Source organism: Pistacia vera, unplaced genomic scaffold (assembly GCF_008641045.1).
Source record: "Pistacia vera cultivar Batoury unplaced genomic scaffold, PisVer_v2 Contig405, whole genome shotgun sequence".
Taxonomy (NCBI): domain Eukaryota; kingdom Viridiplantae; phylum Streptophyta; class Magnoliopsida; order Sapindales; family Anacardiaceae; genus Pistacia; species Pistacia vera.
In genome coordinates, this window is record NW_022196230.1 from 1,395,523 (window position 1) to 1,421,835 (window position 26,313).

At 34.1% G+C, this 26,313-nt stretch overlaps 1 pseudogene; it reads left to right on the forward strand.

Moving 5' to 3' along the window:
- Nucleotides 1–437: 437 nt before the first annotated feature.
- On the forward strand, nucleotides 438–25,311 carry LOC116142129 (annotated as a pseudogene).
- Nucleotides 25,312–26,313: the final 1,002 nt, after the last annotated feature.

Sequence of the window (26,313 nt, forward strand, 5' to 3'; positions counted from 1 at the left end):
TTCATCACAACTAAGGACCCTTTAGTTACTTAAGAACTCCACCTTGAGCTTTATAGCAATAGCCAATTGAATCAAGACTTCCTAGAGAAACTAAGTTTCTTTTTAGTCTGGTATGTATCTAACATCAGTAAGCCATTTTGAGCTTCCATCATGTAGATTCAGCCTTACATCTCCATTCCTAAGACTCTACAAGCTGCATTATTTCCCATCATACCTTTCCAGACTCAAGTTTCTTAAAGTTTGACAGAAAACTCCTGTTTGGAGTCATGTGGAAGAACACCAGAATCAAGTACCCATTCAGCATCAGTTTCATTTTCAGAAAAAAACTAACACATCAGAACTCTCAACCATCAGAAGCTATGTCTACAATTCCCTAGCATCCTTTTCCCCTGACTTTTTCTTCTATCAGGACAGTCCCTCTTAAAGTGACCTTCCTTATGACAGTGAAAACATTTCCTAGTGAACTAGACTTAGACCTTGATCTACCCCTGAATTCCCCTTCTTGTGGCCTTTCTTATCAGGTCTTCCTCTTCATAAAAACCCCTCACCATCTAGTTTTCCCTCTTTTAAATTCAGCATCCTTAGTAGTTATTGCTACCACTACTTCATCTAGTTTAAGGGTTTGCCTGCCATACTAAGGGTATCCACAAAATTAGAGAAAATTTTTGGAAGTGAGTTAATTAGGATTACGCTTGATCTTCATCCTAACCTTAACACTAAGCCCTTCTAGATCCTGTACCAGTTTCATAAAGTCATTCATGTTGTCTCTAATAATTTGTTTTCATCCATTTTAAAAATGAACAGCTTCTGTTTTAAAACTAGCCATTAGGAGAGGACTTTGACAGGTATAAAGAGTCTAGTTTTTCCCAAATTTCAAATGGTGATTCCATTTTCTTAACTTCCCTTAAGACCTTATCCCCTAAACCTAGAATTAGGGTACGAGGGCTTTATCTAAAAAGTCTTTCTTCCTTCTCAGACAAAGAGTCTGGTAAACTATCCTCACCTTTAAAGTGTCAGCTAAACACCCTTAACTAAGATAGCCTCATTTTCATCTTCCACAATCCATAATCATTATCCCCTGTGAATTTCTCCACCTCAAACTTAGACATATTCCTGGTTCCTATACTTCACAGATGCTTAGAGTAAAAAAGCCCAATTTTACCTAAGACTTAAACAGAAACCCTAACTTGCAACTGTTTTGAAAAAGAACTCAAATCTAAGCCTAGATGTTCCTGATTGCAAAAGATCTCTTAACCTAGAGAAAACCTAGGTGCTAGAATGATAACCTAGCTCTGATACACACTTGTTGAAACAAGAGACAATCACAGAACAGTATAAGGCAAAAAAAACCAGATTCAAGCAGCAGATAATAGTAACATATAATCAGCAGTTTTAAACCACAATATATGAAGCAAAATAAAGATGAAAAAAGAGAGACAGAGATTTATAGTGGTTCGGTAATCTTATAGATTACCTACGTCCACTCTTCAGGGCAGTAAGAAGTTTTCACTATGAGAATAAGAGATTCTTACAGAGTACGCTACACCTTTACACAGTGTATAACCCTCTGTAAACCCAGATCTGTACACTCTCATACACACACCCAATAACCAAGCATTAGTAAAACTATTTATACAGAAGAACAAAGAACCAGAAAAACACCAGCTAAGACCTACCACAACGTAGATTCAATCAACGCTGTTCGAAACCTCCAGGCATCCTCATCTTGCAACAAACTTTCTCTCTCTGTTAACCAAGAGAGAAAGTTCCAGACCAAACGAAATGAACAAAAAACCTAATTGAAATTGGTTTATTGAAGGTGGAGTTTTACGGAACTGCCCTTAGCTTTTGGCAAAACACCTTTGACTGCCCTTTTCAAACTTTGACTTCCACATGGCATAAATCAATTGCCACCTCAACAACAAAGACTATGAACAAAAGAATAAACGAGTTCCAAACCATCCAATACCAGAGGGACGGGTTGGTTGGATTCTAAACAGGAATACAATGGAATAAAACAGAAGACGATTGGTTACAGCTTACAAAATGGAAATTTTTCAAGGACGTCTAACTTTTTCCTTTTCGAAGATAAAGTAATGTTAAAAGGAGAAATATGAAAAGATTTAAAGTGGTGGCATGGAAGAAAGAGGATTGGAGAAACGTGAATAGGAAGAGAAGAGAAGAGAAGAGAAGAAAAAAGGAGAGTTTAATGGAGACTACTAATTAAATTGAGAGACGGTTAACTGCGGCAAGTTTGTGGGTCAAAATAGAGGCGGAAAGAGAAGCTAAAGCAAGAGGAAGGACGAGATAGAGGAGAAAAGGGTTGTTTGTGTTTATTTTAATCGAAGAGCAGAGGAGAGGTTTTTTTCTCCGTCATTTCTAGCTGTAGCCAGCCTAGATTTTTAAATGATCAGATTCCGTTCCTTATTAATTTAATCTACACACGGTTTAGCCACGTCGGAATACCGAATATCGAACCTCCTCCTCCAAAAGCCATAATTATTTCATTAAACTATTTATTAAAATTTTCTTTTTTTTTTTTTAAAGCGCGTATACTTTTTTTTTTATGGAAAATTTTGCTCTGGCCTTTTAAGCATTTTATTTTATTTTTTTTTTTTTAGAAAAAAAAAAAAAAAAAACGTTATGGTTGTAATGATTAGATTTGCTTCTCATAGTTGATAAAAAGTTAAAAAACAAAAGATGTTAAATTCTATTGTTTATCTTAGAAGATGGTCGTTTTCTTTTTCAATTGCAAACAAGTTATGACGGTTATGAAACGTAATTTAAGGTAGATATTGATGCAGTATGGAAGAAATCATAGAAAAATAGAAAAATAATGTTCTTGTTACAGGATATGAATAAACCTCACGTATAAATTTGGTAGCTGAATTAGTAAAGATTGCATTACATGGACAAGTTGAAGTTAGGGTTAGCAACACATAGTTGTTAGTTGATTTGAATATGTTTTTTTCTTCTTCTATGACTTAAAAACTACAGAGGACAAGTAACCATTTATTATCAGACAATATTAATTTGCCATGTGGAGAAATATTGAAGAGAATTAGCTAACCAAATACCAAGGTTTGATGGGTTGAGTGGCATCAAATGGAGGCTGAAGAAAGTCCCCTTTGAATCAATTAAGTATATCCGCTTAGCTTTGTAAGAGTTGAGACTTAACCAAGTCCAAGATGGCAACATGACATAAGAAGAGCTGAAACTTACGACTAACGCTAGCTGTTATTATTTATTTGATTTTGCCTTCTCATCTCTCTACGTACTTGCTTACAAAAAAAAATTCTTTGTCTAGAGGGGGCAGTTCGCTCATTAATTGTACTGAATCATTACAAGTTTGAATGGTGATGTTATTCAACTAGAAAACTTTGGGGAATATTTGAATTTCGTATCTGCGTATTAACTGGCATCAAAGGAATAATTAATTTTTACACTAGCAGGCAAGTGACAGCCTATATATATAAATACTTACAAAAGAATAAATTCGGACATGAAATCTCCGTCCGGTACATTTTTTAAAATGTTATTCTGATTTTTCTAATAAAGTTAAACAGAAAATTAACCCAAAAATATATTTATTTCAATATTCTTAAAATCATATTCTATTTTATTCATCTCATAAAACATTAATAATTATCTTTTTCGTAAAGATAATTCAATTTTGCTTTTTTTTTTTTTTTTCCAAAATACTATTATAAAAATCATCCCCAAATGAAGCTCAATCTTTTTCCCTATTTGAGTTGTGCGGCTAAAATGAACCCAAATGGAAGCTTTAATCAGTGGCTGAGACACTGTTAGTATAGAAAAATACATAAAAGCATAATACATGACTTATTTTGGGTGTTCAAACTGCATATTTCAAGGAATTTTAGAAATTAAAAAAAGAAAACTTGAAAGTCATTGGAGTCGGAGAATAAGACAAAAGCGCTTTTACAAAGATAAAAACTTTAGTGGTAACATGATTAATGTAAAAGGTTAACCACTAAAGCAAATTTATTGTTGAGCTTTAAATTTCAAACTCCTTTATTCCCATATCCTAATTTGAAATGAATATATTCTCTATCACTTTGCCCACTCAGATGTTCAACTACAGTTGGCTGTTTTTAGACTTCCGTAAGCCTTATCGTTGGTGCTCATACATACAGCATCGATTTATGCTTCAAACAAATTAATATAAAATACGCACGTACGTAGATTTGCTCCCATAAGCCCGAAATTAATCTACATGTCTTTGAGCTCAAATTTTGTGGCCCCAAGATAAGCCTACATCAACCATAAATATTAGCAATACATGCCACAATTGAAGGGGAGGTATAATATCTCCGCCTATAAACTAGAACCACTGAGTAAAGTTGTTGGCGTTGGTACAGTCTAATCTCGATTTTAGTCCACTCACGGGCTAGTGGTTTCGTTTGTGTTCATTGCTGCTCAGGCGTCATTAGCATGATTGATTTAGAAAAAAGGACCGTTCGTGAAAAAAACATTTGTAGGAGAGAATCTCTTAGCTCTAATTTGGCACTTTCTATTGGTGATAGTGAAATCTAAGAGCAACGAAATTGTCAGATATGCGGTAGATGTGGCTGCAAATCACCTAATCCCATAAACTATAAATTAGGCGAAGACAAATGTTTTTTCGCTTTCTGTTTGGTTAGCTACTAATTTTATATACATATACTATCAAATGTAATTTGGGGATTTTAGAGAGCTTTATTATTATTTTGAAAAATTAATTACATGCAAAACATAATCAGCTTAGCACACGGAAGGTGGGTGTTTGAAGTTCAATCGAAATTGACATTTTATGATGAAATCACCCCCCTTTGGATTGAGTGGATTCCTTGTTAAGTTTGTGACACTTGTCAATTGCTTAAACCACAAGCTATATTCAAGTTTTTGTCTTTACTCGTTACACATCATAAGGTTGATAATATTATCGAACAAAAAAGAAAAAACCCACAATCTTCATTATGATAAACCAGCACGATTAATTAAATTCTCTTTTTATTCCCTAATTCATTTCCTGGTATTATTCAAGTAAAGAAATAAAATATGACGATACTTGTCAATATTAATACTAATATTTCATATGTTTGCGGGAAAGACCAGATAAAATATGACCAGAGTCAAGTCAGCCCACCTTAACCATATTGAACGTAAAAGAAGGAAATGAAAACGACCTGACCGCTGCAGACTACATGCATGGTTTCTCAAGTGGATATTGATCAATTGTGCAGCCAAGTTAGGCAGATCAAATATGTTCATATATTGTTCTTCATGGCTTTAACCAATCCCATATCTTTGTTCACTTTCTTAAAGTTGGGCTACCTATCTTTACACGTTAAGAAGTGGAAAATAATTTAATGCAATTGGACCCGTTTGATCAAGTTGATCGCTAAAAACTTGTTAGTATTCAAACTCAGATAAGTCAAGCTTATAAGTCGGTTTAAGATTTAAAATTAAAAAATGAAAATAAAATCTATCACATTGAATTACTTGGTTGTTTTGACAAAGATCATTATAAAATATTTGATTATGGCGAATCAAAAAGATTTAATTAGCTGATTTTCCTTTAGCTTCTTATTTGGGCTAGATAGGGTAGATTTCCGTTGGATCTAGATTCTGGGCTAGTCGTTCTATCATTTCGCTCTATGGGCCTCTTTTGAGTCCTTGTACGACAATAACTTTTTGGGTTGTGATTTTTATCTTCAATATAAATTTTAAGAGTAATGCTACAGCCACCAAAGGTTGTACACTGAATATGCATATCGAATGATGTGATAAAATCCTGACCGTTGATTCATTATCAGTTAATATTAATCAATGATCAGAATTTTGTCACGTCACTCGGTACACAGATTCGATGCGTAACCTTTGGTGGCTAATAATGTTGACTTTTACTCAACAAAATAATATAATATAAGAAAGAGCAAACGACTTTTTCCCACCCAAATAATGGCTTAATAGCACTTTCTCACCTTCAGACTTTTAAAATACCACTTTATTAGCCAAATTTATATTCCATTTATGATTTCGGCATCATTTCAACCCCACACCACCACCCTTCTCTTTTTCGATCATCACTTATCAAAACCCCTCAAACCTTACTCCCATCGACCTTGCAATCGTCAACAATCGAGTTATTAGGGTTTTTGTAGCCGCCTCTCTCAAGTTAAATTTTGATCAATCCTAACCGCTAAAATCCAACCTTTCACAACTAAAAGACTCATCGGTCTCTCCTCTTCAAAAGCCCCAACAACTTGGAACAAGTTTGCTCTTTGTTCATTGTCGGAATATGAATTTGGATAATAAAGTGGTATTTTAAAAATATGTGGGTGGAAAAGTGTTATAAAGCCATTATTTGGGTGGGAACAAGTCATTAACTGTATAAGAAATCTTAAAAATTAAAATGTGTATGATAGACATATGATAAGAAGTCTGCAAACATAATATTTTCATTACTTTAAGGCTGTGGAAAGATAACTCCTGTTATCAATCTTTGATTCTAGACATTCCTTTGTTTGATTTGACAGTAATATAAGATTACAGGAATGTTTCCTTCCCAATAGTGAATACTGTTGGTGATTTTCAGGGTTATCAAATTACCTAGTCCAGGGGTGTTAATCTTTTTTTGCTGGGGTTATTCTTTTTTTTATTTATTTACCAAATTTGCCCTTAAAGAAAAGCCATTTTGGACTGAATTGCCCTCAAATGTCTACCAAATAATAATTACCCAAACCCCTACATTTGAGAATTTAGCTAAAACACCCTAGCCACAAAAGTTTGAAAGTTAACAAAATACCCCCAACTACTATAGGCCATCGGCAATAGTCGTACGACCGACATGATCTGGCTGATGGCTGTTTTTGACCATATCGAAGGTCGAAAACATCTAGATCGCTGTGGATTTGGCCAAAAACGGCCATAACAGATCTGGTTGTTTGTGGTCGTTTTTGGTCAGATCCATGATATACTGGTTGTTTTTGGCCTTTAATCTGGTTGGAAACAACCAGATTGGAGTGGATTTGGTAGTTTTCAACCAAATCTATGACAATCTAGCTATTTTTTACCTTCAATCTGGTCGAAAACAGCCAAAACGACGCCTAATAGGCCAAATCTCTCCTATTGTGCGATGTTTCGGTGACTGCCGCCAATGACTAACAGTGGTGGCTGGCTGTCGGTGGTGGCGATGGGTGGTTGGGGGTATTTTGTTAAAATTTGAATTTTGTTATTGGGTGTTTTAGCTAAATTCTCAAATATAGGGGGTTAAAAGGATTTATTTAAATAATAATAATAATAATAATAATTATTATTATTATTATTTTAAAAAGGAAAGACGGTTCAGTAAAAGCTGCTGTTAACAATATTATTATTATTATTATTTTAAAAAGGAATGACGATTCAGTGAAAGCTGCTGTTAATAATATTTTGTTCTTTCCAACCAAACTTCTTAATTATTTATACCCACTAATCTAATCAAATTTATTGATATAACACCCCCATAATTTTTAGTAATCTATCTCACTGGTACTCTTGCGTTTTCAGCAATAAAACATTCCTCATACCGAACGCACCTTAAATGCATCCTAACATGTAATGTCGTTTCCAATGAGTATAGATATGATCATAATTTTTATTTATTTACATCCTATATATATATAATTTTAATGAAAATTCCTACATAAGTTTCATGCAAAAATTTATAGGGGCCCTTTTATACTATCAAACGGTAAAAGAAGGAAATGAAAACGACCGACCGCTGCAGACTACATGCATGGTTTCTCAAGTGATTATGATCAATTGTGCAGCCAAGTTAGGCAGATCAAATATGTAATATATGTTCTTCATGGCTTTAACCAACCCCATATCTTTGTTCACTTTCTTGAAGTTGGGCTACCTATTCCACGTTAAGAAGTGGAAAATAATTTAATGCAATGGACCCGTTTGATCGCTAAACTATTGTTAGTATTCAAACTCAGATAAGTCAAGCTTATAAGTCGGTTTAAGATTTAAAATTAAAAAATGAAAATAAAATCTATCACATTGAATTACTTGGTTGTTTTGACAAAGATCATTATAAAATATTTGATTATGGCGAATCAAAAAGATTTAATTAGCTGATTTCCTTTAGCTTCTTATTGGGTAGATAGGGTAGATTTCCGTTGGATCGATTCTGGGCTAGTCCTTCTATCATTTGCTCTATGGGCCTCTTGAGTCCTTGTACGACAATACTTTTTGGGTTGTGATTTTATCTTCAATATAAATTTTAAAGGGGGTTAAAAAGTAATCTCATTTTTATATCTTTATTAATTACTTTTAAGATGGTTTGAAAAATTGTCGTTTTAATATAATCAAAAATATTTATAATGAGATCACTAATTAAGTTAACAGTTTTTTCGATAAAATCTATTAATTAAAATGTTGCTGTATATAAATATAGAATCTGGGCTTATCAAAAGTTAGTCATAAAAAATATTATTGTTTTAGCCACATTTTTTTTATTAAAAAGGGAATTGATTTTTAGACCCATCAATTGTTCATTAGCCCAACGCTACTCAAGAGGACAAAATTATAAAACTATTAAACAAAACAGAAGGATTATCCATGAAGGCTTGAGTAAGGTGGACTACAAATTGAATTTCTGGATCCTTTGCCCCCATATTCAAATTTCTACTCATAAGACCTTTGACGTTCTTCATGGAGTTTTAATAATTGCTGGGTGCCTCGTTCCAACTCAAACTTTTTTAATTGGTTTCCATTGTTTCTTTAATTAAAATCCAATTGCAGATGATTAAGTTTTTAAAGTAAAATTATGTAATAATAGTATATGATAAGTCTTCCAAAAATCACACCACAAAACCAATTAAAATTTCAAAGAAAAAAATATTTATGGTTTTCAATTAAAACCATTCTTGCATGACACTGAAAATTCTTTAAAATTTTGTTAATTAATTCCACTATAAATATTATTTTTATAGATTAAAGATGATAAATTTTCATCATAAACGGCTTCCTCAGAGTATGTCATTTTCAAAGCATTGCAATGGTGTGAGTATGAAATTACATTTTTAAACTCTTTTATATGAGACGGGGTAAAGTAAAGATAAAATATAGGGGGGGAAGGATCACCTCTTGAAAAAAAATAATGGATACTAATCTTCATTTTTTATTACATGGGTGGTATACAAGATTTGCACCAATTACAGCGATCTGATTGATCATGACGAAATCAGAACTGATTAGTGCGTAGTTACGGATAACTAACAATGTTATTAATATAAAGCGTAAAGTAAATAAATAACACAAATTTTTTTTAAGTGGTTCGGCGAGTTATAATCTTGAGCATACCCACTGTTTTGTATTTGCTATGAGAGCTTACAATAATAATTCTTGAACAATTTGCTAACCCCTTTTCTCCGTTGAAGGGGGGTTTATATACAGATTTTATACAAAGGAAATATGTGAAAATAAATGATTACAATTAAGATTGAAATGCAACTTCGATATTCTCACGATTGAGTGTTGAGATTGCGCCAAGAACTATCGATCTGATCCCTTTTGAGTATCCAGGATCTGAAGTTATCTGTGAGTTGGTTGAACAACTGTAGGGATTGGTCGCGACTAGTTATGTTAGGTCGAGCTACATCTTGACGAGCTTATGCTGGGTTGGATATGATTGAGTTGAACTGATCTTTGGATTGAGCTATAGCTTGCGATTCTCCGAGCTTAATGGAAAAATCACACACAACAATGAGCTTGAGCAAAAGAAAGTTAATAAAAATCAACAAAATGAAGGAATTTCAAATAGAATGATCGTAAAAATAAATTTCCAGTAATTACAATTTTTTTTTTTTTTGAGTGTTGATTTAAAAGTCAAATAATCCATCCGCTCGATACTTTTTGAAAATATGGGATAATTGTTTTTCCCCATTAATTTTATGTCTAAACTTAATCCATATTAACTGGCATCAAAGGAATAATTAATTTTTACACTAACAAGCAAGTGACAGCCTATATATATAAATAATTACAAAAGAACAAATTCGAAAAGAAATCTGGTTTGGTACACTTTTTAAAATGCTATTCTGGTTTTTCTAATAAAGTTGGTTTCGTTGGGTTCAAAATAGGGAATATTACTCTTAGTATTCCCAAAAAAGTTAAACAGTAAAATACCCAAAAACTCTCATTTTTGGGAATACTACTTTCAATATTATTCAATTTTTTTTAAACCCTCTAAATTTGTTAATTTAATTAAATACCCCTAAATATTTTTAAAAAAATTACAAAAACACCCCAACAATCCACATTTACCATATTCCGGCCACCACCACCGGAAAATGGCCAGAATCTGGTAGAATGGCGCACTACCGGCTGAATCTGGCCGGTAGTGTGCCGATCTAGTGGATCTGACAGGAAAAGGCCAAATCTAAGACCAAAGATCTGGTCGTTGACGGCCAGATCTTTGGCCGTAACAGTCGGTCACAACGGCCAACAAACAGTCATCGTTGAACACGACCGTTTGTTGGCCATCGTTGAGAGCAAATACGTCGGCCAGATCTGGCCGTAGATCTGGCCGGAAAAGGCCATAGCGGCGCATGACCGGCAAGATCCAGCTGGTCATGCGCCGATAAGACGACTCCGGCCACCTCCGGTGGTGGTGGCCGGCTGGGGGTATTTGAGGGTGGGTTAGGAGTATTTTTGTTAACTTTTAATGTTTTATTATAGGGGGTATTTTGTAAAAAAACAAACATAAGGGGCATTTTATTAATTTATAAATCCTACCTCGTAATACTCGCCCAATTCAATTTTTTTTAACTTTTTTCAAAAAACTTTTCCCAAAACCCCCAAATTTTGAACCAAATAAAGCCAACACTTTTTAAAATGCTATTCTGATTTTCCTAATAAAGTTAAACAGAAAATCAACCCAAAAATACATTTGTTTAAATATTTTCAAAATCTTATTCTATTTTATTCATCTCATCAAACATTAATAATTACCTTTATTGTAATGGTAATTTTTTTTTTTTTCAAAATACTATTCTAAAAATTATCTAATAATGAACCAAACGAAGCTCAATCTTTTTCCCTATTTGGCTATTTGAGTTGTGCGGCTAAAATGAACCCAAATGGAAGCTTTAATCAGTGGCTGAGACTGTTAGTATAGAAAAATACATAAAAGCATAATATATGACTTATTTTGGGTATTCAAACTACATATTTCAAGGAATTTTAGAAATTTAAAAAAGAAAACTTGAAAGTCATTGGAGTCGGAGAATAAGACAAAAGCACTTTTACAAAGATAAAAACTTTAGTGGTAACATGATTAATGTAAAAGGTTAACCACTAAAGCAAATTTATTGTTGAGCTTTAAATTTCAAACTCCTTTATTCCCGTATCCTAATTTGAAATGAATATATTCTCTATCACTTTGCCCACTCAGATGTTCAACTACAGTTCCGTAAGCCTTATCGTTGGTGCTCATACATACAGCATCGATTTATGCTTCAAACAAATTAATATAAAATACGCACGTACGTAGATTTGCTCCCATAAGCCCGAAATTAATCTACATGTCTTTGAGCTCAAATTTTGTGGCCCCTAGATAAGCCTACATCAACCATAAATATTAGCAATACATGCCACAATTGAAGGGGAGGTATAATATCTCCGCCTATAAACTAGAACCACTGAGTAAAGTTGTTGGCGTTGGTACAGTCTAATCTCGATTTTAGTCCACTCACGGGCTAGTGGTTTCGTTTGTGTTCATTGCTGCTCAGGCGTCATTAGCATGATTGATTTAGAAAAAAACATTTGTAAGAGAGAATCTCTTAGCTCTAATTTGGCACTTTCTATTGGTGATAGTGAAATCTAAGAGCAACGAAATTGTCAGATATGCGGTAGCTGTGGCTGCAAATCACCTAATCCCATCAACTATAAATTAGGCGAAGACAAATGTCTTTTCGCTTTCTTTTTGCTTAGCTACCAATTTGAGTATCTCAATGGATTAAATGTAATTTGGGAATTTTAGAGAGCTTTATTATTATTTTGAAAAATTAATTACATGCAAAACATAATCAGCTTAGCACACGGAAGGTGGGTGTTTGAAGTTCAATTGAAATTTGACGCTTTATGATGAAATCACATCTCTTTGGATCGAGTGGATTCCTTGTTCAGTTTGTGACACTTGTCAATTGCTTAAACCACAAGCTATATTCAAGTTTTTGTCTTTACTCGTTGCTCATTGATAATATTATCTAACAAAAAAGAAAAAACCCACAATGTTCATTATAATTAAATTCTCTTTTTATTCCCTATTTCATTTCCTGGTATTATTCAAGTAAAGAAATAAAATATGACGATACTTGTCAATATTAATACTAATATTTCATATGTTTGCGGGAAAGACCAGATAAAATATGACCAGAGTCAAGTCAGCCCACCTTAACCATATTGAACGTAAAAGAAGGAAATGAAAACGACCTGACCGCTGCAGACTACATGCATGGTTTCTCAAGTGAATATTGATCAATTGTGCAGCCAAGTTAGGCAGATCAAATATGTTAATATATTGCTCTTCATGGCTTTAACCAACCCCATATCTTTGTTCACTTTCTTGAAGTTGGGCTACCTATCTTTCCACGTTAAGAAGTGGAAAATAATTTAATGCAATTGGACCCGTTTGATCGCTAACTACTTGTTAGTATTCAAACTCAGATAAGTCAAGCTTATAAGTCGGTTTAAGATTTAAAATTAAAAAATGAAAATAAAATCTATCACATTGAATTACTTGGTTGTTTTGACAAAGATCATTATAAAATATTTGATTATGGCGAATCAAAAAGATTTAATTAGCTGATTTTCCTTTAGCTTCTTATTTGGGCTAGATAGGGTAGATTTCCGTTGGATCTGGATTCTGGGCTAGTCCTTCTATCATTTTGCTCTATGGGCCTCTTTTGAGTCCTTGTACGACAATTACTTTTTGGGTTGTGATTTTTATCTTCAATATAAATTTTAAAGGGGGTTAAAAATGTAATCTCATTTTTATATCTTTATTAATTACTTTTAAGATGTTTTGAAAAATTGTCTTTTAATATAATCAAATAATAATTTATAATGAGATCTACCTAATTAAGTTAACAGTTTTTCGATAAAATCCTATTAAAATTGTTGCTCGTATAGTAATATAGAATCTGGGCTTTATCAAAAGTTAATGTCATAAAAAATAATTATTGTTTAGCCACATTTTTATTTTAAAAAAGGGAATTGATTTTTAGACCCATCAAATTGTTCATTAGCCCAATAGCCTACTCAAGAGGACAAAATTATAATAACATATTAAACAAAACAGAAGGATTATCCATTGAAGGCTTGAGTAAGGTGGACTACAAATTGAATTTCTGGATCCTTTGCCCCCATATTCAAATTTCTACTCATAAGACCTTTGACGTTCTTCATGGGATTTTTAATAATTTGCTTGGGTGCTTCGTTCCAACTCAAACTTTTTTAATTGGTTTCCATTGTTTCTTTAATTAAAATCCAATTGCAGATGATTCAAGTTTTAAAGTAAAATTTATGTAATAATAGTATATGATAAGTCTTCCAAAAATCACCACAAAACCAATTAAAATTTCAAAGAAAAAATATTTTATGGTTTTCAATTAAAACCATTCTTGCATGACACTGAAAATTTCTTTAAAATTTTGTTAATTAATTCCACTATAAATTATTATTTTTATAGATTAAAGATGATAAATTTTCATCATAAACGGCTTCCTCAGAGTATGTCATTTTCAAAGCATTGCAATGGTTGAGTATGAAATTACATTTTTAATCTCTTTTATATTGATGACGGGGTAAAAGATAAAATATATGGGGGCGAAGGATCACTACTCTTTGAAAAAAAATAATGGATACCTAATCTTCATTTTTTACTTATCATGGGTGTTCATACAAGATTTTGCACCAATTACAGCGATCTGATTGATCATGACGAAATCAGAACTGATATGTGCGTAGTTACGGATAACTAACAATGTTATTAATATAAAGCAGTAAAGTAAATAACACAAATTTTTTTTTAAGTGGTTCGGCGAGTTATAATCTTGAGCATACCCACTGTTTTGTATTTGCTATGAGAGCTTACAATAATAATTCTTGAACAATTTGCTAACCCCTTTCTCATCGTTGAAGGGGGTTTATATACAGATTTTATACAAAGGAAATAGTGAAAATAAAATGATTACAATTAAGATTGAAATGCAACTTCGATATTCTCACGATTGAGTGTTGAGATTGCGCCAAGATTACTATCGATCTGATCCCTTTTGAGATATCCAGGATCTGAAGTTATCTGTGAGTTGGTTGAACAACTGTAGGGATTGGTCGCGACTAGCTTATGTTAGGTCGAGCTACATCTTGACGAGCTTATGCTGGGTTGGATAATTGATTGAGTTGAACTGATTCTGGATTGAGCTATAGCCTTGCGATTCTCCGAGCTTAATGGAAAAATCACACACAACAATGAGCTTGAGCAAAAGAAAGTTAATAAAAATCAACAAAAATGAAGGAATTTCAAATAGAATGATCGTAAAAATAAATTTCCAGTAATTACAATTTTTTTTTTTTTGAGTGTTGATTTAAAAGTCCAAATAATCCATCCGCTCGATACTTTTTGAAAATATGGGATAATTGTTTTTTCCCCATTAATTTTATGTCTAAACTTAATAATAATGTTGACTTTTACTCAACAAAATAATATAATATAAGAAAGAGCAAACTGACTTTTTCCCACCCAAATAATGACTTAATAACACTTTCTCACCTTCTGACTTTTAAAATACCACTTTATTAGCCAAATTTATATTCCGTTTATGATTTTGGCATCGTTTCGACCCCACATCACCACCATTTTCTTTTTCGATTATCACTTACCAAAACCCCTCAAACCTTACTCTCATCAACCTCGCAATCGCCGGCAATCGAGTTATTAGGTTTTGTATAGCCGCCTCTCCCAAGTCAAATTTCGATTAATCCCAATTACTAAAATCCAACATTCCACCACTAATAGACTCATCGACCTCTCCTCTTCAAAAGTTCTAACAACTTGGAACAAGTTTGCTCTTTGTTCATTGTCAGAATATAAATTTAGGTAATAAAGTGGTATTTTAAAAGTATGTGGGTGGAAAAATGTCATAAAGCCCTTATTTGGGTGGGAACAAGTCATTAACTGTATAAGAAATCTTAAAAATTAAAATGTGTATGATAGACATATGATAAGAAGTCTGCAAACGTAATATTTTCATTACTTTAAGGCTGTGGGCAGATAACTCCTGTTGCCAATCTTTGATTCCAGACATTCTTTTGTTTGATTTGACAATAATATAAGATTACGAGAATGTTTCCTTCCTAATAGTGAATATTGTTGGTGATTTTCGGGGTTATCAAATTACCTAGTCTAGAAGTGTTAATCTTTTTTTACCAGGGTTATCTTTTTTTTAAAAAAACCAAATTTGCCCTTAAATAAAAGCCATTTCAGACTAAATTGCCCTCAAATGTCTACCAAATAACAATGACCCAAAAACCCCCCTATTTGAGAATTTAGCTAAAACACCACAGCCACAAAGTTTGAAAGTTAAAAAAAAATCCCCCAGCTACTGTAGGCCATCGGCAATAGTCGTACGACCGACACGATCTGACTGTTTTCGACCATATCAAAGGTTGAAACATCTAGATTGCCGTGGATTTGGCCGAAAAGAGCCATAAAAGGTCTGGCTGTTTGTGACCGTTTCTGGTCAGATCCATGATAACTAGTTGTTTTTGGCCTTCAATCTATTTGAAACAGCCAGATTGGTCGGGATTTGGTAGTTTTTCAACAAATCCATGACAATCTAGTGTGTTTTACCTTCAATCGGTCGAAAAAAGCCAAAACGGCACCACACAAGCCAAATCTCTCTTATCGTGTGACGTTTTGGTGACTGCCGCCAGCTAACAGTGGCAGTCGACGGTGGGTTGGGTGGTTGGAGATATTTTGTTGAAATTTAAACTTTGTTGTTGGTGTGTTTAGCTAAATTCTCAAATATAAGGGGTTTAAAAGAATTATTTAAATAGTAATAATAATAATAAAATATTATTATTATTATTATTTAAAAAGGAAAGAAGATTCAGAAAAAGCTGCTACAATAATATTTTATTATTTCCAACCAAACTTCTTAATTATTTATACTCACTAATCTAATCAAATATTGATATAACATCCCATAATCTTTAGTAACTATCTCACTGGTAATCTTGTATTTCAGTAATAAAATATTCCTCGAATCAAATACACCTTAAATGCATCCTAACATGTAATGTCGTCTCCAATGAGTATAGATATGATCATAATTTTTATTTATTTACATCCTACATACATATAATAAAAAAAAAAAAAAAAAAAAAAAAACTATATAATTTTATGAAAAATCCTAAATAAGTTCATACAAAAATTTCTAGGGCCCTTTTATACTATCATGTAAAAGAAAAAAAAAAAAAAAAAAAAAAAAAAAAGGAAATAACACATGAAAGTGGAGCCTGGAAGGTGCTGTGTCTAAACAGCCCAACTTTTCAGAGCGTTCCAGATTTTCCACGTGGTTAAACGTCTATGGTAAGAAGCCCATTTTACATCGAAGCAAATACAGCAAATTATTTCCAAGTCCGAGCAATCCTCTCTGGCATCTCACTTCCTTATCCATTCTGTTATCGTCTCAATCACACACACACACAAAGAGCATGGCCGCCACACTTAGCCTCCCAGACTTCCTATTCTTTCTCAGAAACAACACCATTCCTACTCCGATCCCCGATCTAAACTTCCAGTTATCGCCAATGCTACTAAACTAAACATTCCAAAAGGCTTCACTCACCACCAACACCCTTCAATGAGACCATCCATCATTTAAAATCAGTTGTCCTTCCCTCCAACTGTCGCATTGCCTTTCTTTTTAGATACCAAGGCAAGTCAAACGATAATTTTGAAATTAATATTCTTATCACTTTTCTTTTTAAAAAAATGAATTATTTACTCTGTGGGGTTATTTTGTTTTGGTTCGTCAGGATGCACTTGCTGTTGGGGGGGATGTTTGGGATATTGGAAGGGAGACTTTTGCACTCATACACCCATTGTTATGGGTAGTTTCTTTTTCTACACTCTTGGGCAGGGTATTGGGTTGGCAATGGAGGCGGGTTCGGACTGTCCAGAAGAGATCAATGACCTCAAGAAGCAAGTGAAGCCTACCCCAGTTACTCCTGATGGAAAACCCGTTGAAGTAGCACCATCACCTGTGAAATTAAAATTCAGCAACTCAATGAGGTTCGCTTATTCTCACTATTATTGTTTCAAAAGTTCCTTATTAGAAACATGTTGTGAAAGAGAATGTAATATGAAAAAATAATTGAATCACGTTAGTTGGTGAAAATTTAAGTAGAAAATTCATTGTTTAGAAGTAATCATTTTGAAATTGAAGCTGAACAAATAGTAGTGCTCAAATATAATTAGTTCAAGTAGCAGTGGAGGATTCCAAACTGCTTGCTTTGTTACATATGTAAGTGCACATAAATCTATCAGATTGACATAGTGATTCCCATGTACAGGAGTAATGTGACAATGTTATTTTCTTTCCGATTGAAAGGAAGTGACGTTGGCCGAGTCATTCTGGATATATTTACGTAACAGATGTTTTCATAAAATTGATGCTTGTGCTCCATAATCTGATCATGAGTTTTGAGTTCAGTAAATGATCTGAACACATTGGTATTTGAAATAATTCAGGAGAGGAAGGAGTTAGTGAAAGGGTCTTACAGGGATAGACACTTCAATGCAGGATCTATACTGTTAGGTTTTGGAGTTTTCGAGGCTATTGCTGGAGGAGTTAACACATGGTTTAGAACAGGAAAACTATTCCAGGGCCCCATTTGTTTGCAGGAGCAGGTAGAATTCAAGTTCCCAATTCTTTTTAGCACTTGTATTTGCAAAATGGACTGTAGAATTTGCAGTTCAGAGTGGGGATCTTACTGGTTTGATATTGTACAACAGGCATAACAAGTTCTATGGGCGCAGCAGCAGCTTAGTACCTGCAATGCAGAAAGGGAGTGAGACTGCAAGAAATCTTCACATTGTTTGAATGCAATAAACGTTCTCCTATTTATATGGCAATTACACTGGAATTGATATGCTTTAAAGTGTTTGAATTCACTCAATGGCCTTGAATTTGATTTACCTATGTTGTAAAAAATGATAGTTTCTTTTGTCGCTATAGTATACTAGGTATCTTTTATAATCTGTGGTAACCATTGCTTCAAAGAGTTAAATACCATATGAGTTTCAATTTTCACATATTGCCTTCATTTATTGAACATTAGAAATGGAACAATATCACTTGCCTTTTGCTTTCCCTAGCAGATATTAGTTTTTTGTTTCTGGAATGGTTATCAATTACTTAAATCACTCGCCCAAACAAATGAGCTTCATTGCTAGAGCCCTAATAATCATTGAGCTATAAATGGTAAGTAAAAGTTCATATTATAATTCTTTTGATACCCATAAATTCTTAGGTGTTCTTTGAGTTTTGAATCGACGATAATTTTGACACTGTACAATCTTGATAATCAAGCAACTTATAAAATATAATGTCCCAGGTAGATGGATCCAAATAATTTAACATTTGATCTCTTTATTCAATTAGGGATTCATATATTCAACTAGGGATGACAAATCCTTTAGTCACTGGGGTAGTATGTCTAAGAGTCTTGTGTTCGAGTTGCAAGAGAGGTACCTAATACATTTATACAATTACCTTAGTCCATTAGGTTGTAGAATGTTTCATGGCTTGATGATAGGCAAACTAATATGGGCCTGGATACTTCAAATACCTTAAAAAAAAAAAAAAAAAAAAAAATATATATTATATTATCGATATATCCAAACTTTGAGAATTCCATATATAAATTCATTAAATACCAATAATGGGAAACTATAAAATTTAGGTTTATACAATCTAACACACTCTGCGGTGTTAGATTATATAATCAAGTTTCAGCCTTCAAAGTCTCCGACTAATCTCCATCCAATCTTTGATCAGTAATAAAATATCAGCAGTTACCACCAATGCTTGCATATAATAAAGTAGCAGAGTGCTGAGGCACAAGTTGATTAGAATTTAAACCATTTGATATTTTTTAATTGCTTAAAGAGGCTTAACAAGAACGACTTGCTTTTGAGACATAGAAAATTAGAAACATTGTATTTTTTCCATTGACAACTTTAGATTTAACATATATTAGTGAAAAAGATAAAAACAAATAACTTATATGGATACTCCAATGGCCCACGTAAAATTATATTCTTTTCTTCTCTTGTGTAGCAGTTGGGAATACTTTAGAATCTTTGGAGTTTCAATCCGAGGATTGTCACCTCTCCTCTCTCTCTCCAATCAGACGTCCTTCTTACAGACATTGAATTGTTAGAGCATTACATTTTTTTTTTTTTTTTTTAATATTCAGGTTGTCTGAACCAGTTTACGCATACTTCAATTAATCTTCTGAGTTTATTGATCACTTTATAAAAAAATAAGTCACAAAACAATATTATTATGACAGGTAATCATAAAATTTAAACTTAAAAATTTAAAGAAAAGAGCAAATCTCCTTAAGCACCGGCCACAAGCTGGAAATTGTTAGAGCATTTAACTAGCAATTAAAGTTGAAACTTGAAAGTCACCCCATCCGTACGATTATAGGCAGCCTCTTCAAGTATCCCAAAAGTGAAAATAAATGGTTGAAAGAGAGAAAGTAGCAGACAGCATCTCAATCTCTGCAAGCAAAGTCAGCAAGACGATACAGACAGCTACGGTAATAAAATCATCTGAAGATTTGCAAGAATCCAATAACAGTTAGTTAAGTTGTTTTGTGAAAACCAAGCATTTTCAAGAACCTTGAGGAAGTCAGAATGAGTATTATGTGTGCAATGTTATAACTGTTAAGCACGAAATTGGAGTGGCAGAGAGCCGCTAAATGCACAGCATGGGTATGCATGCTAATCAGCCCATGTTGACGGCTCTTTTAGTGGTTAATATTGAGAGACAGAACAGGCCGCCATTAGCAATTGAAGAATATGCCAGATCGCACTTCTCCTTGATATGGAAATGACATTTGATACCAACACTCGAATATTAACGACTTCTAAATAAATATCATTTTATAGGTGCAAAAGTTATGTACATTCTTTTGTTTAACAAATGTGACAACATAACTAAAGAGAGTGAAAGATAATGATCTTCCCATTCGTTTAATTAAATTATATCATATGAAAACAACTTATGCCAATTATCAAAGAGATGATTATGTTTGCTTTTAAAATAAGAGTAGAAATGGCAATGAGCTACCTAGCAAGTAGAATCATAAAACCGGTGTTTGCATCACAATTATTCTAAGCTAAAATTCAATTCAATAGATCCTAATGTAATTATACAGAGCAGAAGTCATCCTATCATGGATGCGAAAAAGCAAATAATTCCAGTGACTCTCAAGTTTAAACCCATTTTGCTTTTGTGAACTTTTGTCTGCTGTGGGTGCCCCGCCGAATCGGATGCCTTACCTTATTCTGTAACTGTGTAAGTTGTGTTTCTGACGGCTTTTTAATCTGCTATTTCCCTTCCAAATGGGTTAAAGCTTCGTTGCTCATGACATGTACATTCTATAAATAAGAACTCGTAAGAGCCATCTATACCTGTGTTCATTCCTTCAAACTTTAGTTCTCTATACAAGTCTTAAGTAAAACCTCTCTCCTTATTATGGCAACCAACCAACCTCCATCTCGTCCTTGGTTCCGTTTACCATCCATAGCCCGTCCAGTGGCACCCACTGCCCCAACCCCCGAGCCCCCTGCTCCGCAGCCAAGGCCCCCTTTGGCTCTACCTGCATTTAGGCCATTAGTTCAGCCTCAACCTCAAGAGCCTACTGCACCTGGAGCACCACCGACGACGGGTTTGTCCTCAGTTCCTTCCTCTCCAACTAGAAGAACCTCAGTGCCATCTTCTCCTGTCACTAAAACAACCCAAACTACCACTTCAGTTCCATCCTCTCCTATTAAAACCAAAGATTCTGCTTCCCTTCCAACTTCTCCTTCCCAAAAACCAGCCCCATCTTCTACACTTCAATATTCTCCTCCTTCTCCCCCGAAACCCTTATCTACATCTCCAGTCAGACAACTTCCAACTTCTCCGGTCAAAACAGTTCCAACTTCTCCTGTCAAAACAGTTCCAACTTCTCCAGTCAAAACAGTCCCAACTTCCCCAGTCAAAACAGTCCCAACTTCCCCAGTCAAAACAGTCCCAACTATCACCCACACCTTCATCAATGGGACAACTACCACGACTCGTCTGCCCACCCCAACGCCATCTCCAAGAACCATAAAGCCTGCGGTTCAAACCCCACCCCTGTCTCCTAAGCAAAAGCCCACTGCTCCCCCACCTTCTCCTTTAATTCTACCACCTCCACAACTGAAATCCAAACCCGAGCTTGAACCCAAAATCCCAGTAGAGGCTGAGCAAAAGGGCGTGCTGGTTCAGAAGACCATTGAAACTCCTAAGCCTCGGGTCAGTGGCCCCCAGAAGGATTTGCACGAGAGTCACAGGCCCCACATTGCTCACCTTCATCATGGGAAACGCGAAGAGCACAAAGACTTTGAAGCAAAGAAGAAAGGTGGTCATCACAAGAAATTCTCTTCAGATTCTGAGGAGGGTGGCATGAAAGTTATAACAATTGCAGGTGAGAACAAAGGTGCTTTCATGGAAGTAATCAAGTCCCCTGTGAAACATGGGTTTGATGGCAGCCCTCATCCTCTGGGCCGCATTGACCCTAAAACAGAGAAGGGTGGAAGCGTATGGCATAAACATGGCAGCAGCAGCAGTAGCGGTGAGGAAGAGAATTCCAAGAAGAAGGACAAGAGTCACAAAGGAAAGGGAATGCATTCTCCTCCCATGGATGCATACATGAACAGTAACGTTCAAGGTGTTAACAACTCAATTTTATTCAATTCTTCATGCTCTCATCATGACCCTGGAGTGCACCTTTCGCTATCAAGAAAGCCATTTGCCAAAGGATTCCATGTCAAGGATAAGAACAGCAGCAATGGTCATCACAGCTAAAGAGATTAAAGAAAAGCTTAAATAAAGATAATGTTTTACTACTTTTGTGGTTCAATTTTAGTCTATTTATCGCAATTATGTGATGTTGAATGAATAAATTAATATGAGTGATTGAGTGAAGATAAAGCGAGCATGGGTTCTGATTCTTCATTGTTATATTCCACTTGATGTGGAGTGTAATTGAAGATTATCCCACACCCCTGTTTGGCTTGAGTGAGAGAATTATATATGTGCGTTAAATGTAATAAAGTGGTCATTTATTTACTTCAATTTGTAACCAAGCATGCATTTGTATGACCGACTAGTAATTTACGTTTGTATAAAGTCTTTCAGAATTTTCCTATTTATGATTCTGTTTTCTAATCATACAAACAATGTTTAACAAGTATATGTCATCACCTGTCTATTCTATTCTAAATCATGATCAAGATAAATTTAAAAATAAATAAATTTATGGTGTGTAATTGACCTGGTGCCATTTTTGTCTCACCTAAAACTTCTTGTTTCATATTCATATTATCCATGCTCTCATATAGATTTATATATTCATGTTATGAGATGAACTAAAGTAACCGCACCTGGTGTGTATAAGATGAACGTGAACGTGAAAGTTATTGGAAAATGTGAATCCGATGTAAGGGTTGTACTGCGGTTTCTAGAAGTTTTCAGTTCCCGTATAGTTGTATATTCAGAAAATGCACGATAACACTCTTCTGCCCAAATTCAATTTTAATTATTTTAGGAATTGATTTTGAAAAAACTCTTCCAAGCCAATTTCTTCTATAAAGAGATCACACAAATGAGATTCGTACTTTTAAGATGAAGGGGGTGGTTTCTGACTCTCTGTCAGGCATATATCTCTGCATTTTTCTTGGCCGAGCATAAGCAGCAGATCAAGCATAATTTATACACAGTATATGTGTCTCATACATGGTTGGTTTTTGTTGTGCATGCTTTTCGACGGTCAGATGTATGCCACCTGTCCTCTTCACCTTGTTGACATCAAGTGGTCAGGTTTACCCCATGTGTCGCTCCTGCAACAGATGACTTCTCTAACAAGCTCATCAGTGTTAAGTATGGGTGTTCAAACTTAATAAGCATGGACGGAGCTGACTCAGATCCAGATTATGAGAGATTGTGTGTGTAACCCACCCTGTCAGACAACATATATAAAAGGGAAGCACCACCTCCATTTTGAGGGATCGATCATTTATGCAAGCATAGAAAACAACTTAGAAAGAGAGTTTTAGCTCGTTATTACGTATTTCTTGTTAGTGTATGCTCTAGGAATCAATCGTGTCGTCAGTTCTAAGACATTATGTTTTGTATATATATGTCAATGTATATATTTTATATATACATTTTATCTTATCAATAGAAGAAATTGTTCTTATTTCACATGTGGTTTATTGCTTCATTTATATATATGTATTACATGTGAAATGTTCGAATGATACAAATCTTTAGAAGATCAAAATCATCAAATTATTCCCTACATAGGTAATATTAATTAGGCAATAATTTTACATAGTAGGTATGCTGAATGTCTCCGTAGAATATCATGTGATGGTATTAGTGTGGGTGATTATAAAAGTTATATCAGTAGGGCATTAGCATGGATAAGCAGTTAGTGAACTGTTTATCGAATATGGTCATTTACGATGAATCACATGGACATTTAAAATATAGTCAACAATTTATCATAAGCTCGTTCTAGTTTATTATTAATCCTTAGACCTGAGATACCATGGTTGGATTATGCATAAACGCATATGGTTCATATGGTGTATAAACACGAGGCTAATCATGTCATGTGTTAATAAGCCAATTTAGCCATGTGTTGTTTATGTGTGAGGACAAGTGATAGTCAAGACGGGATCCGTTGACTTGGTATATATTAATATCAAGTTCCTAGACAAATGTCAAGATACATTGGAAAAGAGAAATCTCCGATCGAGTTATATAAAATGTTACTTGAAAGGTTGTTTTATGGTGACACGTTCCATATGTATTGATTGTCAATTTGATATAAAATTAAGATAAGGATTTTGACATACCATGAATCCATTCTTAATTGGGATTAGGCAATTGAATGATTTGATTATATAGCGCGTATGATTATAAAAGGGTTCATTGAAGTATATCTTCATTGTGACTTAGGGGTTATGGAGCATTTCCATCTATCCGTGTTGAAATTAAAATCAGCAACTCACTGAGGTTCGCTTATTCTCACTATTATTGTTTCAAAAGTTCCTTATAAGAAACATGTTGTGAAAGAGAATGTAATATGAAACAAATAATGAATCACGTTATTGGTGAATAATTTAGTAGAAAATTCATTGTTTAGAAGTAATCATTTTGAAATTTGAAGCTGAACATGTATGTATGTGCTCAACTATAACTAGTTCAAGTAGCAGTTGAGGATTCAAACTGCTTGCTTTGTTACATATGTAAGTGCACATAAATATCAGATTGACATAGTGATTCCCATGTACAGGAAGTAATGTGACAATTGTTATTTTCTTTCAATTGAAAGGAAGTGATGTTGGCCGAGTCATTCTGTATATATTACGCAACACAGATGTTTTCATAAAATTGATGCTTGTGCTCACATAACTTGATCATGAAATTTTGAGTTCAATAAATGATCTGAACACATTGGTATTTGAAATAATTCAGGAGAGGAAGGAGTTAGTGAAAGGGTCTTACAGGGATAGACACTTCAATGCAGGATCTATACTGTTAGGTTTGGAGTTTTCGAGGCTATTGCTGGAGGAGTTAACACATGGTTTAAGAACGGAAAACTATTCCCAGGGCCCCATTGTTTGCAGGAGCAGGTAGAATTCAGTTCCATTTCTTTTAGCACTTGTATTTTGCAAAATGGACTGTAGAATTTGCTGTTCAGTGTGGTGGATCTTACTGGTTTGATATTTGTACAACAGGCATAACAGTTCTATGGGCGGCAGCAGCAGCTCTAGTACCTGCAATGCAGAAAGGGAGTGAGACTGCAAGAAATCTTCACATTGCTTTGAATGCAATAAACGTTCTCCTATTTATATGGCAAATTCCCACTGGAATTGATATAGTCTTAAAGTGTTTGATATTCACTCAATGGCCTTGAATTTGATTTACTATGTTGTAAAAATGATAGTTTCTTTTGTCGCTATAGTATACTAGTTTATCTTTTCTAAATCTGTGGTAACCATTGCTTCAAAGAGTTGATACACATGAGTTTCAATTTTCACATATTGCCTCTTTCATTTTATTGAACATCGAAATGGAACAATATCACTTGCCTTTGCTTTCCCTAGCAGATATTAATTTTTGTTTATGGAATGGTTATCAATTACCTAAATACTCTGCCCAAACAAATGAGCTTCATTGCTAGAGCCCTAATAAACATTTGCTATAAATTGGCAAGTAAAAGTTCAATTTATAATTTAATTCTTTGATACCCATAAATTCTAGGTGTTCTTCGAGTTTGTGAATCCACGATAATTTTGAAACTGTACAACTTGATAATCAAGCACTTATAAAATATAATGTCCCAAGTAGATGGATCCAAATAATTTAAACATTTATCTCTTTATTCAATTAGGGATTCATATATTCAACTAGGGATGACAAATCCTTTAGTTACTATGGTTAGTATACCTAGAGAGTCTTGTGTTCGAGTTGCATGAGAGATACCTACTACATTTGTGACATTACCTTAATCTATTAGGTTTGTAGAATTTCGTGCTTTGATGATTGGACATGCTTAAATATGGGTTTAGATACTTCAAATACCTAAAAAAATATATATATCCAACTTGAGAATTCCATATATAATTATTAAAATCCAATAATGGAAACTATAAAATTTAGGTTTATACAATCTAACACACTCTGCGGGTTAGATTATATAATCAATTTTCAGCCTTCAAAGTCTCCGACTAATCTCCATCCAATCTTTGATCAGTGATAAAATATCAGCAGTTACCACCAATGCTTGCATATAATAAGTAGCAGAGTGCTGGACAAGTTGATTAGAATTTAAACCATTTGATATTTTTTAATTGCTTAAAGAGGCTTAACAAGAACGACTTGCTTTGAATGGACATTAGAAACATTGTATTTTTTA